General features: G+C 39.8%; 1 long non-coding RNA gene across 5 annotated transcripts in view; it reads left to right on the top strand.

Annotated features, from left to right (window-relative positions):
* The window catches only part of LOC107128807 (uncharacterized), a 269,214-nt gene that overhangs the window by 31,505 nt on the left and 216,264 nt on the right, over positions 1-21,445 (top strand). Inside the window, exon 3 of one of the 5 annotated variants that reach the window (XR_012428459.1) lies at positions 7,097-7,845. The exons of the other annotated variants lie outside the window; for them this stretch is intronic. This is a non-coding gene — a long non-coding RNA (uncharacterized lncRNA). Of the gene's footprint in view, positions 1-7,096; positions 7,846-21,445 lie in introns of those variants that run through there. 5 annotated transcript variants of the gene reach the window in all.

The following is a 21,445-nucleotide window of genomic DNA, read 5'->3' as shown; positions in this document are numbered from 1 at the left end:
ATACGACAAAGAACTTGAGTGCCTCCTTGAAAGACTTTTTTCTCTCTCTGTATTCTCACTGATTCTTTATGACAGTAGGGGTACAGGTTTATGTCTTATCCAGGGTTTATTCAATGTATCCTCTAAGTTTTCACCCAACTAAACCTAACATTAGATTTCTCATTCATTAATCTACTCAATTATTCTTTTATTTATCCACTCATGCAACACGTGTTTATTAAGCATTTACTATGTACCAGGCACCTTGCTAGGTGCTGGGAATATAACGATGAATATAAGAGCATGTCCCTTGCTTTCCTGACACATACAATCTAACAAGAGAGACAGATGTTAAGCAAATACTTACACAAATTTGACAAATTTATATGATTAAATTTATGATGTGTTATAAGAGGAGAAGTGTAAGTTATTGTGATAATATATAGTGGTGCCTTTTCTTTTTTGCCTTTCTTTCTACACTTATTTGCTAAAGGAGTTCCTGAAAAATATTGGCTACAAAGAGAAATATGGAAAAGAAAAGAGTCATTCATTCAACATTTCAACAAATATACATTGTTTTAAGTTTGGAGAATCTTCATAAATTCTAATTGTGCGAACATACCTACAGTGAGAGGAATTTCAATTACTCAATATTTGAAAAGACATTATAATTTAAGTCATTCAAGTAAATGGTTTAGTTAATGAAAGTAGAGGTGGCCCTAATTTAATGACTAGAACATTCACTTGTGACAAGCAACACTAAAAAAGTTTTTGGCAACTTTTGATTTAAACATAAAGTAAGTAAGGAAAAACGTGGAGAGTATGTGTGTATGGCTTGGTGATTTTTTACAAACTGAACACACCTGTATAACCAGAACCCAAGTCAAGGGGCAGGATATTCCTAGACCTCCAGAGGCTCCACCCATGCCCCCTTTCAGTCACTGAATTCAGAGTACAAGAGGACTCATATTTTTGAGCACTTGCTGTGTGCTAGGCCAATGCAAAGTCTTTTATAGATGCTGTGGTGTGTTAAGAGTGGCTTTTCCCCCTCATATGTATAGTTGACATTAGTCATTTAATTAGCAAATTCTTCAGATAGCTAGGAAGGGTCCTTTGGCTCAGCATAGATAGAACTTTTGCAGTTTCGCATTCCTGGAGAATTTCCACAAGTGCTGGAAATTTCTATGATGCCAGGGGCCATGGAGCAATGAACAGAAATGGGGAAATGGCAGTTTCCCTGGATGGCTGTGTGCCAGGCCCTCAAGTGCGGGGTGCCAGGACTTCTTCTCTTCTCGCCCTGCATCTCTTCCTTCCCCCAGGGGAAACCCCTCAGCCTGTGTGCCCCTCCCCAGTCCTCTCACCTCAGAATCCTCCTCAAGGATAAGGAGGATTGAGTTGTTAATTTCTCTGAATAGCAAAGATCACTGTAGGGTGAGCACTTCTTGGACTACTGTAATCACTCAAGAGTCTTGAATAATTTCCATAGTGTTTGAGGCACTATTCCTTTGAGTTCTGGGTGCTTGTGGCAGAGGACTGCAATGGGGTTTTAGATAGAGTCTGGCTGGGAAGAAAAAAATCTGAAGGATCCTGGTAGATAGGAACAGAAAAAGCCACCCATTGACCAAAGGAGGTTTAGCCTTTATGGCCAGAAACAATACAGGTCTTAGGAATTTGGTGAGCTCAGAATTTCTGACCAAGGCTTCTGTAAAACCATGCAATCTTGCTGCTTCTGAGTCGTGATTTTCCTCCACTATCTATTCTCTGGTGTTACCTGCCATGATCATGCCAAATCTTCTTTCTTCAAACCCCAGCCCCAACTTACTATTTCTTCCACTGTGGGGAGACAACTTCACCCCCTCCTTTGCTGCAACTTTTATAGTCACCAAACAAGGCCTTATTTCTTCTAGATTTCTTACTCCATCCCTGAACACACAGTCTTTTCATATGTTCTTTCATGCGTGTCCCAAAGCTACTCTCTATTCTTCCTCTCTGGTATTGTGCTTTCTCAGTAACTTAATCTTGCTCTATTCTTTTGTTTAAAATGTTTATTATAAGAGCTTTCAAACGTATGCAGAAGAAGAGAACAGCATAATAATCCTCCCAAATTATCATTTTTCTACACTTACTTTATCACATTTTTTATTTCTTCTTCTTCTTCTTCCTTCTTCCTTCTTCTTCTTCCTTCTCCTTTCTTCTTTTTGTATTAGGACAGGTTGAGTATCCCTTGCCCAAAATGCTTGAGACCAAAAGTGTTTCTGATTTTGGATTTTTTTCAATTTTGGAATATTGAGAGAAGAATGAGATATCTTGTCTAAACACAAAATTCATTTGTTTCATATTTACCTTACACACATAGCCTGAGTTCCCATTTTCCTATTCATGAGCATGGACTATTTTTCCACCTGTTTGTGTCCTCTCTGATTTCATTAAGTGGTGGTTTGTAGTTCTCCTTAAAGAGGTCCTTCACTTCCCTTGTTAGCTGTACTCCTAGGTATTTTATTCTCTTTACAGCAGTTGTGAATGGGAGTTCATTCATGATTTGGCTCTCTGCTTGTCTTTTGTTGGTGTATAGGAATGCTTGTCATTTCTGCACATTGATTTTGTATCCTGAGACTTTGCTGAAGTTGCTTATCAGCTTAAGAAGCTTTTGGACTGAGTCACTGGGGTTTTCTAGATACAGGATCATGTCATCTGCAAACAAAGACAATTTGACTTCCTCTTTTCCAATTTGAATACACTTTATTTCCTTCTCTTGCCTGATTGGCCTGGACAGAACTTCCAATACTATGTTGAATAAGAGTGGTGAGACAGGGCTTCCTTGTCTTGTGCCAGCTTTCGATGGGACTGCTTCCAGCTTTTGCCCATTTAATACGGTATTGGCTGTGGGTTTGTCATAAATGACTCTTACTATTTCAAGGTATGCTCTTTCAATACCTAATTTATGGAGAATTTTTAACCTGAAGGGATATTGAATTATATCAAAGCCTTTTCTGTGTCTACTGAGATAATCATGTGGTTTTTGTCTTTAGTTTTGTTTATGTGATAAATTACATTTATTGATTTGCATATGTTGAACCAGCCTTGCATTCCAGGGATGAAACCAACTTGATTATGGTGGATAAGCTTTTTAATGTCCTGCTAGATTTGGTTTACCAGTATTTCATTGAGGATTTTTGCATCAATGTTCATCAGGGATGTTGGCCTAAAGTTTTATTTTTTTGTTGTATTTCTGCCAGGTTTTGTTATCAGGATGATGCTGGCCTCATAAAATGAGTTTGGGAGGAGTCCCTTTTTTTCAATTGTTTGAAACAGTTTCAGAAGAAGTGTCACCAGCTCCTCTATGTACCTCGTGGAATTCAGCTATAAATCCATCTGGTCCTGGGCTTTTGTTTTTTTTTATTTTTGGTTGGTAGGCTATTTATTACTACCTTAATTTCAGAACTTGTTATTGATCTATTCAGGGATTTAACTTCTTCCTTGTTCCGTCTTAGGACAGTGTATGTGTCCAGGAATTTATTCATTTCTTCTATATTTTCTATTTTATTTGCATAGATGTGATTATTGTATTTTCTGACGGTTGTTTCTATTTCTGTGGGGTCAGTGGTAGTATTCGCTTTATCATTTCTGATTGTGTTTATTTGAATCTTCTCTCTTTTCTTCTTTATTAGTCTAGCTAGCAGTCTATTTATTTTACTGATTTTTTTTTTTTTTCCAGAAAACGAGCTCATGGATTCGTTGAGATTTTGAAGGGTTTTTCATGTCTCTGTCTCTTTCAGTTCTGCTCTGAGCTTGGTTATTTCTTGTCTACTAGCTCTGGGGTTTGTTTACTCTTGGTTTTCTAGTTCTTTTAGTTGTGATGTTAGGATGTCGATTTGAGATCTTTCTAACTTTTTTATGTGGACATTTAGTGCTATAACTTTCTTTCTTAACACTGCTTTTGCTGCATCCCAGAGACTCTGGTACATTGTCTCTTTGTTCTCATTACTTTCAAAGAACTTCCTGATTTCTGCCTTAATTTAATTATTTATCCAGAAGTCATTTAGGAGCAGGTTGTTCAATTTCCATGTAGTTGTGTGGTTTTGAGTGAGTTTCTTAATCTTGAGTTCTAATTTGTTTGCATTGTGGTCTGAGAGACTGTTACGATTTCAGTTCTTTTACATTTGCTGAGGAGTGTTTTACTTCCAATTATGTGATCAATTTTAGAGTAAGTGCCATGTGACACCAAGAAAAATGTATATTCTGTTGTTTTGGGGTGGAGAATTCTGTAGATATCTATCAGGTCCACTTGACCCAGAGCTAAGTTCAAGTCCTGAATCTGTCTCGATGATCTGTCTAATATTGACAGTAGGGTAATAAAGTTTGCTACTATTATTGTGTGGGGGTCTATGTCTGTTTGTAGGTCTTTAAGAACTTGTTTTATGAATCTGGGTGCATATATATTTAGAATAGTTAGCTCTTCTTGTTTAATTGAACCATTGTGCCATTATGTAATGCCCTGCTTTGTCTTTTTTGACCTTTGTTAGTTTAAAGGTCTATTTTGTCAGAAACTAGGATTGCAACCCAGCTTTTCTCTGATTTCCATTTGCTTGGTAAATTTTCCTCCATCCCTTTATTTTGAGCCTATGTGTGTCTTTGCATGTGAGATGCATCACTTGAATACAACACACCGATTGTTCTTTATGCAGCTTGCCATTCTGTGTCTTTTAATTGGGGCAATTAGCCCATTTACATTTAGGGTTAATATTGTTATGTGTAAACTTGATATTGTTATCATGATGCTGGCTGGTTAATTTTGCAAGCTGTAATGTAGTTGCTTCATAGTATCATTGGTCTATGTACTTCAGTGTTTTTGTAGTGGTTGGTAATGGTTTTTCCTTTCCATATTTAGTGCTTCCTTCAGGAGCTCTTGCAAATCAGGCCTGGTGGTAATGAAATCCCTGAGCATTTGCTTGTCTGAAAAAAAATTTATTTCTCCTTTACTTATGAAGTTTTGTTTGGCCAGATATGAAATTCTGGATTGGAAATTCTTTTCTTTAAGAAGGTTGAATATTGGCCCCCAGTGTCTTCTGGCTTGTAGGGTTTCCAATGAAACATTTGCTTTTCGTCTGATGGGCTTCCCTTTGTAGGTGACCTGGCCTTTCTCTTTGGCTGCCTTAACATTTTTTCCATCATTTCAACCTTGGAAAATATGATGATTATGTGTCTCAGCGTTGATCTGCTTGTGGAGTATCTTATTGGGGTTCTCTGGATATCTTGGATTTGAATGTTGGCCTATCTTGCTAGGTTGGGGAAGTTATCCAGGGTAATATCCTGAAGTGTGTTTTCCAACTTGGTTCCATTCTCCCCATCTCTTTTGGGTACTCCAATCAGTTATAGGTTTGGTCTTTTTACATAGTCCCATAGTTCTCAGAGGTTTTGTCCATTTGTTTTCAGTCTTTTTTCTCTAATCTTGTTTGCCTGACTTAATTCAGCAAGATAGTCTTCAAGCTCTGATATTCTTTCTTCTGCTTGTTCAATTCAGCTATTGATACTTGCATTTGAAGTTCTCGTGCTGTGTTTTTCAGCTCCATCAAGTCATTTATATTTCTCTCTAAACTGGTTATTCTAGTTAACAGGCACTGTAATCATTTATAATGGTTCTTCGCTTCTTTGCATTGGGTTAGAACATAATTCTTCAGCTCAGCGAAGTTTATTATTACCCACCATTTGAAGCCTGCTTCTGTCAGTTCATCCATCTCAGCTTCAGCCCAGTTCTCTGCCCTTGCTAGAGAGGGGTTGCGATCAAATGGAGGAGAAGCAGCATTCTGGCTTTTGGAATTTTCAGCATTTTTGCATTGGTTTTTCCTCATCTTCCTGGATTTATCTACCTTTGATCTTTGAGACTGTTGACCTGTGGATGGGTTTTTTTGGGGTCCTTTTTTGTTGATGTTGTTGCTTTCTGTTTGTTTTTCTTCTGACAGGCCTCTCTTCTGCAGGTCTGCTGCAGTTTGCTGGGGATCCATTCCAGACCCTCTTTGCCTGGCTATCACCAGTGGAGGCTGCAGAACAGCAGAGATTGCTGCCTGCTCCTTCCTCTGGAAGCTTCGTCCCAGAGGGGCACTGACCTGATGCCATCTGGAACTCTCCTGTATGAGGTGTCTGGCAACTCCTAGTGGGAGGTGTCACACAGTCAGGAGGCACAGGATCAGGGACCCACTTAAGGAAGCAGTCTAGCTGCCTCTTGGTAGAGCAAGTGCACTGTGCTGGGGGGAATCTCCTTTGTTCAGATTTCCCAGACTCTTCAGAGCCAGCAGGCAGGAAAGATTAAGTCTGCTGAACCTGAGACCACAGCTGCGCCTCCTCCCAGGTGCTCTGTCCCAGGGAGAAGAGAGTTCTGTCTGTAAACCCTTGGCTGGAGTTGCTGAAATTTCTGCAGGGAGGCCCTGCCTAGTGAGGAGGGATAGATCTAGGTCCCACCGAAAGAAGCAGTCTAGCCACAATCTGCCACAGCCACTGTGCTATGCTATGGGGAATTCTGCCCAGTTCAGACCACCTAGTCTCCCTAACACTGACAGGAAAACTGCCGACTAGAGCTGAGGTAATGGTGGTCACCCCTCTCCCTGGGAACTCTGTCGTCTTAGGCAGACTCCAAGCTGCTGTGCTGGCCAGCGGGGATTTCAAGCCAGTGGGTCTTAGCTTGTGGGGTTCTGTGGGTGTGGGACCTGCTGAATGAGGCTGCTTGGCTTCCTGGCTTCAGCCGCCTTCCCATGGGAGTGGATGGATCTCCTGCCTCATTGGAGTTCTGAGAGCCCCCAGAGTATGCAAAAACCCCTGAAGCTTAATGCCTGCCTGAGTGGCTGCTGACCCGAGTGGCCGCCATGGTTCTGCACAGCTTTATTCTTGGGACCCCAGGCCCTGTGGTGTGGGCTCATGAAGGAATCTTCTGATCTGCAGTTGCAAAAGTCTGTGGGAAAAGTGTAGTTCCTCAGGTGGGTAGCATAATCCCTCATCCTATTTCTTTTTCTACAACACTAAGGGAAACTTTTGTGTTTTACTTTATTTGTTGCTTTTTCTCCTACTACCAACAAATGTCTGTGATGATTTTACAAAATACTGTCATTTTTATTCTTGGTTTCAGGAATTTCGGTGCTTCATTGATCACCTTCACGTGATGGCTCTTACATCTGTATCTATTGTTCTGAGCAATTCCTCTGAGCCCCAAGCTCATGTCTACTTTATTCCTACTTGGCAATTTGATCTCTAGATGATTCACGAACACCTGAAAACTCAATCAGTCCTAGTTACATTTGTCATTTTCCCCTTAACTGAGTTACTTCTCCCAATTTTTCATCTTCCATGGTGATATCCTGGTGAGTATCTCTGTCTGAAAATAATTTTTCACTTCACCTTTCTTTGTGCTGCCATTTCTAAGCAACTGACAACCTACCTTAGCTTGGTTTGCAATGTCTGTCCCAATCACTTCTTCTTTTATATCTTTCACAACTCATTTTCTCTAGTTTTCTCTTCCTAGTGAAGACCTTGTTAATCTCATGTCCTGACCATTCGATTTAAAATTGAGCCACCACCATATTCCCTATCCCTTTCCCTGCTTAATTTTTCTCTAAGCACTTTGCACAGTCTGCCATGCTATGTACTTTTTTGTGTCTACTTATTGTCTCCCTTGACTGGAATGTAAGCCCCATGAGGGCAGGGCTTTTTGTTCCTGAAACATAGGAGGTGTTCTGTAAATATTCATTGATGAATAAATCAATAAAAGTATGTAATATGCACCACAAAATCAGACTCAATTTATGTAATTTTTACCATGTAAACTTATTACAATCCTAATCTGATTTTCTGAACTAAACTGTAAGTTTCTTAACAATAGGATCAATATCTCACCCTTTTTCTTGCCCCACACTCACTTACCCCCAACCCCACACAAATACACATCTCTGTTCTCAGCATGGGCAGCACAGGGCAAAGGCTTCCATAACTACTCTTTGGTGGCTAACATGACAGACGGGACATAAGTTGCTTTTCCAGGTCTACAGCATGGTAGAGAGGGAACCTGGAGTGAAAGCAGGAGCCATAGGAGGGAAAGAAAGAGAATGAGGGAAGTCTCATCAGTAGGAGTGAACTGGAGAAGGCCCTGAAGATCAGGGCATGTGCTGGGAGATGGTACAATGCAGAATCTACAGAATAGCAGCTGTATTTTGAAAATGAACTTCCCATTTGTACAGGCCCACAGGCTTGGCTAGTCTCTAGAGATTGCACCCATCTCACACAGCAGTCAATACAAGCATGTTAAACGGAACTCAGAGGAGGTTGGATTGGACTGCATTCTACATGTAAGTAGGAATGTTAATTAGGATGTCAAGGAAGGTTACCACTCAGTCGTGGAGGATTTTGAATACTTATTTGAAGACATTGTCCCCTGCATTTATTAAGCAAAATGAGGTAACTTTGTAGGCTTATGAACAAAAGGGATAAATGATGATAGAAGTGCTTTGAGGTTCTTGAAAGGAGAGGGTGGTGGAAGAGGGACAGATAGGGAAACCTATTAGGAGACAAGTACTTAAGAGGACATGAACTTGAACTAATGTAGTCAACAAGGGAAAGAAATGGGGATTGGAATATTTTCAAGTGATGGTTCTTGGGTGGTATCCACAGGGTATGGAAAACAGAATAGAAAAATGAAAGAATTTGAATTTTTGAATCTTCATAGTAATAGCAAATATTGCCTTTCAGGCAGTAGTCTGAGTACATTACACATCAGTTGGCAGATTAAACATCTCCCCTAGGATGATCAATAGGTGTTTCAAGATTAACACTTATAAAGCTGAGTTCCTGATATTTCTCCTCAAATCTACCTATTTCTGTCTTTTCCATCTCAGATAATGGGAAATCCTTCCAGCCATTTCTGAGACCACAATTTATCCTTGACTCCTCTTTTTTTTTTTCTGATACCTCACTGCCAATTTGTCAGTAATGCTTGTTGACTGTAACTTCAAAATATATCCAGAATTCTGCAATTTCTCACCATGGCCACTGTCATCACATGGTCTAATTACCATCCTGTCTCACTAGGATGGTCTCAATGGCCCTCAACTGTTCTCCGTGCTTCTACTCAGGCCTCCCTTCAGTCTCTTCTCTCACTACGGTAGCCAGAGTGATCTACTAAAGCCTAGGATGATTATGTTAAAATTTGTTTCAAAAACTGTCCCGATGAAGTTGGAGTCCTTGGTGCGTGCCCAAGGCTCTTCATATCCTGCACCCTGGCTTACTCCCGTCTAGCCACCCTGGAATCCTTGTTCCCCTTGGTTGCCTCCTCAGAGCCTTTGCACTTGTGCCTTCTTCTTCCTGGAACACTTTTTCTCTGGAGATCTGCAAGATTTGTTTGGGGTCTTTGCTAAAATGTCACATTATGAGTAAGACTACTCTATTTAAAATTGCAACCTGTCCCTCTCGCCTTCACATCCTTTTTCTCCCATTACACTGCACTGTTTTCCCGCCCGCGCACCCTTCCATGCATTCATTACTTTGGGCCCCTACTGAGAACACGCCATACAAAGGGAAGCGGGGAGGGCAAACTCAAAAGGAAAGGTAGAGAGACTCTGCATTTTCCCTCCAGCTGGATCCACAAATATAGCATTTCCCCACACTATCCTTCATCTTTAACTAGCCTGCTTTCTTATCTTAGTACCTGAGAGTGGACAAGAAGGGAGGATGATGAAAAGTTTTAACACAGAAGAACGTTTGGAGGGGGTTTGAATCACAGGCTTTTTCAAGCTGTGGCCTTCGAATGCTCTTCGAACTCTGGATACCCCTCACACTCTACCTAGAAACCATTTCTACATTTGCTCCTGTAATAAGACATATTTACCTTATGCTTTTGCAACTTTTGCTCAGCTCTAGGAAAGGCAGCAGTGAAAAATCTAAGTGTCAGATCAAAAAAGGTTGGGCACGGCCTCCTAGCTCTCGGGAGCAACGCTGCTGAAAACAGTTAAATGGTGTGATACTTTGCCTTCAAATGAGTGCACAAAGGGTCCTGCTCCTGGTCACTGACGTACTGCTTGCTGCCAAGGCCAGGGAAAATTATAGACTGTCCATCCTAGGGCCAGGCCCAGAGAAGGCTGATGAATTTGCCTTGGTCAGGGCTGCCTTGATGTCTGTGCACAGATGTCTGTGTCCTGGTGGCCACCAAATCTGCCGACATGGAAAGATCTCTTTGGAGCCTTGTTAATTATACTGATTTCGAGATGTTCTGAATCTGAATCTTTGGGAGAGGCGGATCCAGAAATCTTTATTTGTAACAAGCTCCCAGGTGAGTCTTCTACAGCCCATTGGTGACTGTTGCATGGACCAGTGTTTGGGAGCCACTGTTCTTCCTCACTCTCTAACAGTTACCCTCATCTATTTCTGATAGCTGATTGATTGTGAACTAAATCCAAATCAAAAATAACTTTGTTCTACATGAGATAGAGGTGGTGTTTTCTCCTAGTTCCCAAAACCTCATCTTATCTGTAAGCTCCATCACTCAGTCACATACTGTGTATTTACCTAGGAAGTGCCCACAGTCATCAATTATCCTCCTAACGTGGTCCCTAGACATGGCATCTCTCTCCACAAGAGTGAGATTAAGTGGTACGCATGGGGTGAGGGGGTATCTCTGGGAGGCACCAACTGATAGGGAGCCTTAAACACAGCTGGATATGGAACAAGACTAGGAGGGTTGTATTTACCAGCATTTAATCAGAGAGATCGTAAAGTGTAGTTTGAAGGGTTACTTTGAAATGTGGCTTGGGGAAGGGGTGACTCTCGAGAATCATGCTTCAATAACAACAGATGGTCTTCTTGGGATGGGGCGAATTTGGTTAGTGGCAGAGTTTAGAGAAGAAAATTATTGTTTGGGATCTTCTGGTTTGAGGCTTGGGTTCCATAAATCCATCTCTGCCTTTCCCCTCATAGGAGTCATCATCTTTTCTGAACAGACATTGAACAAATATGATCTACCAGAAGGCAGACTCCAATGGGGAGTCAGACAGTATAGATTTTTGAATGGCTCTCACTGCTCTGTAGTAGCTTCTGTAATCTTTCCCAGAGAATGAATCCCAGCCCAAGCATTTTCTACCATTGTGGTGTGGTTTACAGATTGACTCCTTATGTCTGCCTCTCCTACAGGTTGAGAACTTCTTGAGGGCAATGCTCCTGTTTCATGTACCAATTTGTTAATTCGTTCTACACATTATTTGGTGGGTATCTACTATAGTTAAGTCGCTTTGATTTGACAAAGTAAAACCATAGAATAGGAAAGAGATAAGAGGGCAATAGCAACAGTGAACATTAGTCAACACTAATATTAAACTTATTTATCTTTAAGGTACTTTGCAAGTTTAATCTATTTGACCATCACTATAATCCTATGATGTAGTCACTATTATGACATTCTTTTACAGATGAGAAATTGAGACACAGAGAGCTTAAGAGAGCAGTCAGAGTCCCAGGGAGAGGCAGGAAGCTGTCACTTTCCAACTAAAGTCGACCCAAAGTGGAGGGTCTGGCCCTTAAGTGGAGGCTGGCCATTAAGTGGAGGCTGGCTTTGAGTGGAGGGAAGAGAAATATCTTTAGAAATCAATTGATGAAGACACTCAAAATCAGAAATTATAGCAATTACAGAAACAGAGTCTAAAATTTTTAATTTTCAATAAATTGCAATATGATACTAAAAAGTTCAACCACCCTCAGTTGCTATTTCCATAAAGTCCTCAGTGTAAGTACTCTTCAGATGTAATTATAAATAGCTTTCTGGGTCTGTTGGGCTCCAACTGAGAATTATAGTCAAGATTTTATCCAGAGTGGGCAAATCAGGAAACAGATCCACTTAGAGTATGCTGTTTTAAAGAAGGATTCTTACTCTGTGTGTGTGTGCGGTATTGCACTCAAGGCTGGGGGCCAGGGACAGTGGGGGAGGGAACATAAAAGAGAAGTTCCCAAGAAAAGTGAGAGTTCTGTGTGTTTTGCTTACTGTTATATCATTAATTCTTGAAGACTTGGGGGTGGCCGGCAAGATGGCTGAATAGGAACAGCTCTGGTCTGCAGCTCCCAGCGAGATCAATGCAGATAGACTGCTAGCCAGACTAATAAAGAAGAAAAGAGAGAAGAATCAAATAGACACAATAAAAAATGGTAAAGGTGATATCGCCACTGATCCCACAGAAATACAAACTACCCTCAGAGAATAATATAAATGCCTCTACACAAATAAACTAGAAAATCTAGAAGAAATGGATAAATTCCTGGACACATACACCATCCCAAAACTAAACCAGGAAGAAATCAAAACCCTGAATAGACCAATAACAAGTTCTGAAATTGAGGCAGTAATTAATAGCCTACCAACAAGAAAAAGCCCAGGACCAGATGGATTCACAGTGGAATTCTACCAGAGGTACAAAGAGGAGCTGGTACCATTCCTTCTGAAACTATTCCAAGCAACAGAAAAAGAGGACTCCTCCCTAACTCATTTTATGAAACCAGCATCTTCCTGATACCAAAACTTGGTAGAGACACAACAAAAAAAGAAAAGAAAAGTTCAAGCCAATTTTCCTGATGAACATCAATGTGAAAATCTTCAATAAAATACTGGGAAACCGAATCCAGCAGCACATCAAAAAGCTTATCCAACTCAATCAAATTGACTTCATCCCTGGGATGCAAGGCTGGTTCAACATATGCAGATCAGTAAACGTAATCCAAATCCTTCAAGCAAAAAACTCTCAATAAACTGGGTATTAATGGAACATATCTCAAAATAATAAAAGCTATTAATGACAAACCCACAGACAATATCATACTGAATGGGCAAAAGCTGGAGGCCTTCTCTTTGAAAACCAGCATAGGACAAGGATGCCCTCTCTCACCATTTCTATTCAACATAGTATTGGAAGTTCTGGCCAGGACAATCAGGCAAGAGCAAGAAATAAAATGTATTCAAATAGGAAGAGAGGAAGTCAAATTGTCTCTGTTTGCAGATGACATGATTGTATATTTAGAAAACCCCATTGTCTTAGCCCAAAATCTCTTTAAGCCGATAAGCAACTTCAGCAGTCTCAGTATATAAAATCATTGTGCAAATATCAAAAGCATTCGTATATATCAATAATAGACAGAGAGTCAAATCATGCATGAACTCCCATTCACAATTGCTACAAAGAGAATAAAATACCTAGGAATACAACTTACAAGGGAGGTGAAGGAACTCTTCAAGGAGAACTACAAACCACTGCTCAAGGAAATCAGAGAGGACACAAACAGATGGAAAAACATTCCGTGGTCATGAATAAGAAGAACCAATAGCGTGAAAATGGCCATACTGCCCAAAGTAATTTATAGATTCAATGCTATCCCCATCAAGCTACCATTGACTTTCTTCACAGAATTAGAAAAAACTGCTTTAAATGTCATATGGAACAAAAAGAAAGCCCATATAGCCAAGAGAATCCTAAGCAAAAAGAACAAAGCTGGAGGCATCACACTACCTGACTTCAAACTATACTACAAGGCTACAGTAACCAAAACAGCATGGTACTGGTACCAAAACAGATATATAGACAATGGAACAGAATAGAGGGCTCAGAAATAATGCCACACATCTACAACCATCTGATCTTTGACAAACCTGACAAAAACAAGCAATAGGGAAAGGATTCCCTATTTAATAAATGGTGTTGGGAAAACTGGCTAGCCATATGCAGAAAACTGAAACTGGACCCCTTCCTTACACCTTATAAAAAAATTAACTCAAGATGGATTAAAGATTTAAACATAAGACCTAAAACCATAAAAATCACACAAGAAAACCTAGGCAATACCATTCAGGACATAGGCATGGGCAAAGACTTCATGACTAAAATGCCAAAAGCAATGGCAACAAAAGCCAAAATTGACAAATGGGATCTAATTAAGCTAAAGAGCTTCTGCACAACAAAAGACACTATCATCAGAGTGCACAGGCAACCTACAGAATGGAAGAAAAGTTTTGCAATCTGTCCATCTGACAAAGGGCTAATATCTAGAATCTATAAGGAAGTTAAACAAATTTACAAGAAAAAAACCAACCTCATCAAAAAGTGAGTGAAGGATATGAACAGACACTTCTCAAAAGAAACATTTATGTGTCCCTCAAACATATGAAAAAAAGTTCATCATCACTGATCATTAGAGAAATGCAAATCAAAACCACAATGAGATATCATCTCATGCCAGTTAGAATGGCAATCGTTAAAAAGTCAGGAAACAACAGATGCTGGAGAGGATGTGGAGAAATAGGAACACTTTTACACTGTTGGTGGGAGTGTAATTAGTTCAACCATTGTGGAAGACAGTGTGGCAATTCCTCAAGGATCTAGAAATACGAATACCATTTGATCCAGCAATCCCATTATTGGGTATATACCCAAAGGATTATAAATCATTCTACTATAAGGACACATGCACACACTTGTTTACTGCAGCACTGTTCACAATAGCAAAGATGTGGAACCAACCCAAATGCCCATCAATGATAGACTGGATAAAGAAAATGTGGCACATATGCACCGTGCAATGCTATGCAGCCATAAAAATGGATGAGTTCATGTCCTTTGCAGGGACATGGATGAAGCTGGAAACCACCATTCTCAGCAAACACACACAGGAACAGGAAAACCAGACACCGCATGTTCTCACTCATATATGGGAGTTGAACAATAAGAACACATGGACACAGGGAGGGGAACATCACACATTAGGGCCTGTTGGGGTTGGAGGGCAAGGGGAAGGATAGCATTAGGAGAAATATCTAATGTAGATGATGGGTTGATGGGTGCAGCAAACCACTATGGCACGTGTATACCTATGTAACAAACCTGCATATTCTGCACATGTATCCCAGAACTTAAAGTATAATAATAATCATAAAAAAATCTTAAACAGTGATTGGTGCATTTTATGTGCTCAATGATTATTTGTGGGACAAATAAATAGTAACAGGGGAGAAGTACAGATAAAGTTTTGTAGAAAAATGTACAGAATAAGTACTCAATAATTATATGTGAGGTTGGATAGAAAAGACAGCGTTCACTTAGAGTCATCAGTAAGGAGCAAATAGGGTAAAAACCAAATAAGAAAAACAAAAAAATCATTGAACAAATTCAAAGAGAGACAGTGAAAGCTAGGCCTGCCTGACCTTCCGGATATTCTCCTGTGATAGTGTGGGGAATATTCTAAGTGCTGGTTCTAGCATACAGTCCCTGTTCAGATGTCCCCTCCCTACTTCCATCTTCTCCCCTAATCTGCTATATGGTGATTCACATGAAAAAAGCTACAGGTTTCTGATCTCAAGTCTTATCAAGGAGAGCTGGGGTAATGCTAGAGAAGAATGAAGACTCAGTCCTGAAAGAACTTGGAAAAGGGCTGCTGAAGGAGACAAGAGGTGAGAGTGTTCCCAGGAGTCCTGGGCTCCCTTTGGCAGGGCCCCATGTGAGAAACCCTCCTCTTTACTATCTACCGTGTCATATCTCTTCACACTGCCATTGCGTATTTTTGCTGCTTGGGTCTCATTTTGCTGCTTGACCTAGTTTGCCAGTGATGAGTGTGTATTTGTCACACTGGCATTTTCTATATGTGTAGGAGGGCATGTCTGCACATGAAATAAGACCTTTCTTGTCTCTTCTGGTGCCTTGCTTGGGAAACCCCTCTGTCTAGAATGGCTTCCTGGCAAAGACTTGTTTTTCTAGAAAGCCTGCCTTGGTGTTAACTTTAAAGTCCTCACCAGCCTACTCAGGTAGAAATAATCACACTGTCTACTTTGCTATCTGCTTTTCATATACAATTACATCTATTACATGAGTGGATGAATCAGTGAGTCAGGACATCTTATCGTACCCTTCTTGGCAGCTCCAAAACTTTGCACAGCACCTGGCCTAAAAACTACAGTATCACAGTACACAGTAGAGGTTCAATAAGTATCAATGGTATGGAACGTCACTTCCATTTTCTCCTCTCCTCCTTGATATGATCATAAAATATTAGAGTTTGTGGAAACTTCAGAGATTATCTGCTCCATTATACTAGTCAATGTAGAAATTCTCTGTCGAGCAGGTTTTATTGTATATTGAACATCTCCAGTAGTGGGATGCTCACAACCTCATAATCCAGCATGGTCCATTTTGAACCACTCAATCTTCAGTGAAAAATTCTTCCATAATAAGCTGAATATTATCTCCCTATAACTTTCACTTATTGGTCCTATTTCTGTCTGCCCCCGCACACACTTGGAATTATCCAAAATAAGTCTGATTGTCCTCCATGTGGCCATCCTGAAGTACTTGAAAACAACTGTCATGTCCCATTTAATATTCTTTTTTCTCAAATTGGGCCATTCCATGCTAAATTAGACTTCCACAGTTTCTCATATAACAGGCTTTCTAGGCCATTCCTCTACTTGGTATTTCTCCTTTGACTTCCAGCTAGTCAGGGTGGCCTCTACAATGTACTAAGGACAGGTACTACAGTATCAACAAGGTTAAAGTCTAGGTATATTCCCTGTTCCTTCTTTTGAGTCTTCTGAGTTCCAGGGCAGTGCTAGGCACTAAGCATTCAGAGATGGCAGTTCTATGGAGGAAAAGGTCTCCTGGAGGAAAAGATGCTTCACCCCAAAACTCTACTCTGACACTGTTCGTCTGGTACATACTGCTATGGCCGGGACAAGGTGCCTTCTCAAGCTGCAACTTGGATGAAGGGGAGTTTCCTTTTGTTGATCTTTTTTCTCCAGCTTTATTGAGGTAAATTGCCAAAAAAAGTTGTATATTTTTAAGGAGTACAATGTGATGATTTGATATACATATACATTGCAAAATGATGACCACAATCAGGTTAATTAACACATCCATTCATCTGTTGACAGATAATTAGGTTGTTTCCGTGTCTCGGCTATTGCAAATAATGCTGCAATGAACATGGAATGCAGATATATCTTTGAGATACTGACTTTGTTTCCTTGTATATACCCAGAAGTGAGATTGTTGGATCATATGATAGTTCTATTTCAAAGATTTTGAGGAACCTTAATCCTGTTTTTTCATAATCGCTGTACCAATTTACGTTCCCACTAATGGTGTACAAGGGTTCCCTTTTCTCCACCTCCTATCAACACTTGTTATCTCTTGTCATTTTGATAAAAGCCACTCTAACAGGTGTGAAGTGATATCTCATTGAAGTTTTGATTTGCATTTCTCTCTGAAGATTGGTGATGTTGAACATATTTTCATATACCTGTTGGCCATTTCTAGGTCTTCTTTAGTGAAATTTCTATTCAGTTTCTTTGCCTAGTTTTTAACTGGAATATTTGTGTGTGTTTTTGTTTTGTTTTTGCTGAGTTGCATGAGTTCATATATTTTGGATATTGACCTCTTATCAGACATATGGTTTGTAAATATTTTCTCCTAATCTTGAGGTTACCTTTCATTTTGGTGATTATTTCCTTTGCTGTGTTAAACTTTCTAGCTTGATACAGTCCCACTTGTTTATTTTTGCATTTGGGGCTTGTGATTTCAGTGTCATATCTAAAAAAGTAATTGTCAAGACTAATGTCAAGGAGCTTTTTCCTTATGTTTTCTTCTAGGTGTTTTATGGTTTCAGGTGTTATATTTAAGTCTTTAATTGATTTTGAGTTAATTTTAGTGTGTGGTGTAAGATAGGGTTCCAATTTTACTCATTTACATGTGGATGTCCTGTTTTCCAAACACCACTTATTGAAGAGACTGTCTTTTCCTCCTTGTGTATTCTTAGCACATTTGTCAAATATTACTTGACCATATATGTGAGGATTTATTTCTGGGCTCTCTATTTTGTTTCATTGATCTATATGTCTGTTTTTATGCCCTTATGCTGTTTTGAGTACTACAGCTTTGTAATGTATTTTTAAATAAGTGTATACGTTCAGTTTTTTTTCCTCAAGATTACTTCAGCTTTTCAGGATCTTTTGTGAATCTATACAAATTTTAGAATTTTAAAAAATTTTTATTAAAAATGTTATTGGTGGTGAGGTGTGGTGGCTCACACCTGTAATCCCAGCACTTTGGGAGACTGAGGCAGGTGGATCACTTGAGACCAGGAGTTCAAGACCAGCCTGGCCAACATGGTGAAACCCTGTCTTTACTAAAAATAGAAAAATTAGCCAGGTGTGGTAGTGCACACCTGTAGTCCCAGTTACTTGGAAAGTTCAGACAGGAGAATTGCTTGAACCCAGGAGGCAGGGGTTGCAGTGAGCTGAGATTACGCCACTGTCCTCCAGCTTGGGTGACAGAGTGAGACCGTGTCTCTGAAAAAAAAAAAAGGTTACTGGAATTTTGATAGGAATTGCATCAAATCTGCAGATCACTTTGGATATTTTAACAATATTAATTCTTCCATAGGACATCTTTCCATTTATTTGTGTCTTCAATTTCTTTCATCAGTGTCTTATATTAATAGTTTTTAGTGTACAGGTCTTTTACCTTTTTGGTTAAATTTATTCCTAAGTAGTTTATTGTTTTTTTGCTATTTTAAATGGGATTGTTTTCTTAATTTTCCTGTATTTTAAAATGAGATCATTATTTACTTTTCTATATTTTGAAATGGTATTCTTTATTATTTTTCAGATAGTTTGTCTTCAGCATATAGAAACACAACTGATTTTTGTATGTCAATTTTGTATCATGCAACTATATTGAATTTATTTATTAGTTCTAACAATTTTTTGATGGGGTCTTTCGAGTTTTTTATCTATAAGATTGTGTCATCTGCAAACAGACAATCTTACATTTTCCTTGAGAATTTTGAGGTCTTTTATTTCCTTCTCTTGTCTAATTGCTTTGGCTAGGACTTCTAGTACTATTAAATAGAAGTGGTGAAAGTAGGTGCTCTTGTCCCCTAAGCTTAGAAGAAAAGCTTTTGTTTGCTAAGTATGATGCTGGCTGTGGGCTTATGATATATGACCTTTATTCTGTTGAAGTACATTCCTTCTAAACCTACTTTATTGAGAGTATTCATAATGAAAGTATGTTGAATTTTGTCAAATTATTTTTCTGCATCTGTTGGGATAATCATATGATTTTTATCCTTCATTCTGTCAATGTGGTGTTTGTTGGTCTCTCTTAACTGAGGTGAACTGGAACAAATGAGGCTGCCCAGAGTCGGAAAGCAGATGAATGGGGAAGTGGTCAATGGTAGCATCTGGGGCTCAACCATCACTAGCAGAGATTGAGGAAAACTGTGTGTGAGGGGATGGGACTGGGTGTAAAAGCCAGGAGATTCCCTAGATGATGGGAGAGTTTGGCCCAGCATTGTGTTCATTTTTGAGACTTGATGGAAGTGTTGTGGCAGGGGAATCTCAAATAACTCCAGTTGCATGCACCACTGGCCATAGTCTACATTGTTATCTTTAAGTGTCCCCTTGCAAGGATGGGAGAGGCATGAAAACAGTCTAGAGCAGGTACCAGGTGTCAAGCACTTAGGGGTGAGTGGGAAAAGAGTTAGGCTTCAGTATCTTTCCCCACAATATTTACAGAAGATGCACAAATACTCTAAAAGTTGCACAATCCAGACAAGGCCTGGCTCAATTAAGAGATGCTTTTGGAAAGGTTTTCCCTACTTCCAACCTCCAGGTGGGGTCCATCTGTTAAGCAACTGGAGAAATCCAAAGAGGGTAACATTTACACTCCTCTGGGGTCCCTCTTACAAAGGTCAGGGAATAACATCTGGAATTTATTTGCAGGAATATTCAGGGACTGACAAGACTCAGGTTATTCTCAGCTTAGAGAGATCCATAATGAAGAACTTGTAAAAAATAAAATAGGGTGATGGAAACAAAATGCAAACATAAAAACAACAAGCAGATGAAAGGGAGCTAACTGTGGTGAATGGAGGTCATTTGATGAACACAGAACCCAGAACCCAGAATCAGTTACAATGGCTAGTGCTGGTTGTTTGCCCAGAGAAAAGCAGGCCAGGAGGTGGCGGACACAAGCAGAAGGAGGCAGTGGGAAAGTCTGAGCTGGGACTCAAATGGAGGCTGTGATGGCAGAGATTTTGGTCTCTCAGTGTGTGTGTCACTTGAAGGCAGAGACTTTAATTATGGGGCCCTGTGTGTGACTCTGAGCAAGCCTGCGCCTTCAGGGAGAGGTAGGGTATTGGGAATTGTGGGTTGTGTTGCTGGGGAGGCAGCAGGAGACCTAGGTCTAGCTTTTCATCAGACATTGGACAGATGGAGTAGGGATAAACTGGCCATTATACCAAGCTCCTCACAGGTAGAGTCAGTGCAGCATGAAGTGACATCAGTGATACCTCTTCTGTGTGTCTTCTAATATGAGTTCTGTGGTGGCATTGTGATGGAAGGTCAAAGCTAGTGCAGACTCCTTGGTAACAGGCATGCTCAGAGCAATGCCAGATCCTGCCTACACACCTTAGCCTGTGTTTATGCCTCTTCTGTGTTTCTGATTCTGATGAGTAGAAAGTGCTCTGCTTCTTCTCTAACTCCTTACGAATTAGATGAGTTTGTTCTTTTCCCACAAAAAAAAAAAAAAAAAAAAAAAAAAAAAAAAAAAAAAATGAAGAGAAGGGGTGGAAAGAAACTATGAGTGTTATTCCAGGGCAGGAATTCTTAATTTTTTGGTGCCATGGACCACACTGGCAATTTGGTGAAGTCAGTGGATCCCCTTCTCAAAATTACATTTGTAAATTCAGTCAATAAGGCACATAGAATTGCAAAGGAAGCTAAGTGTACTGAAATTCAAAATTTTTTGTGGTTTAGTAAAATACATCCTTCTTAATTAGCCCATTAAATTAATTAGCTCATTATTCTCTATTGGCAGATTCAATAATTACTATAATTTTAAAATTGTGGGTAGCACAACACATATTTCAATATATGTAATGTGATATAAAAATATCTATGGTTTCTATTGATGGCGGAGTTACAGGTACTGCTAAATCGATGTGGTTGGTTACCTACATTAGAGTTGGAGAAATACTAACTTCAAGTAAAGGTTAGTGATAGGTTTGGCTCTGTGTCCCTACCCAAAACTAACACTGAATTGTAATCCCCAATGTTGGGGGAGGGACCTGGTGGGAGGTAGTTGGATTATGGGGGCAGATTTCCCCCTTGCTGTACTTATGATAGTAAGTGAGTTCTCACGAGATCTGGTTGTTTGAGTGTGTAGCACCTCCCCCTTTACTCTCTCTCTCTTCCTCCTGCACTTGCCATGTAAGATGTACCTCCTTCTTCTTTGCCTTCTACTATGATTGTAAGTTTCCAGAGACCTCCCCAGCCATGCTTCCTGTAGAGCCTACAGAATTAAACCTAAGTCAATTAAACCTCTTATCTTATAAATTACCAAGTCTCAGGTAGTTCTTTATAGCATTGTGAGAATAGACTAATACAGTTAGTAAAAATAAAGGTATAAAT

Source organism: Macaca fascicularis, chromosome 1 (assembly GCF_037993035.2).
Source record: "Macaca fascicularis isolate 582-1 chromosome 1, T2T-MFA8v1.1".
In the NCBI taxonomy this organism is placed as follows: Eukaryota; Metazoa; Chordata; class Mammalia; order Primates; family Cercopithecidae; genus Macaca; species Macaca fascicularis.
This window is presented reverse-complemented; position numbering and strand designations above follow the sequence as displayed.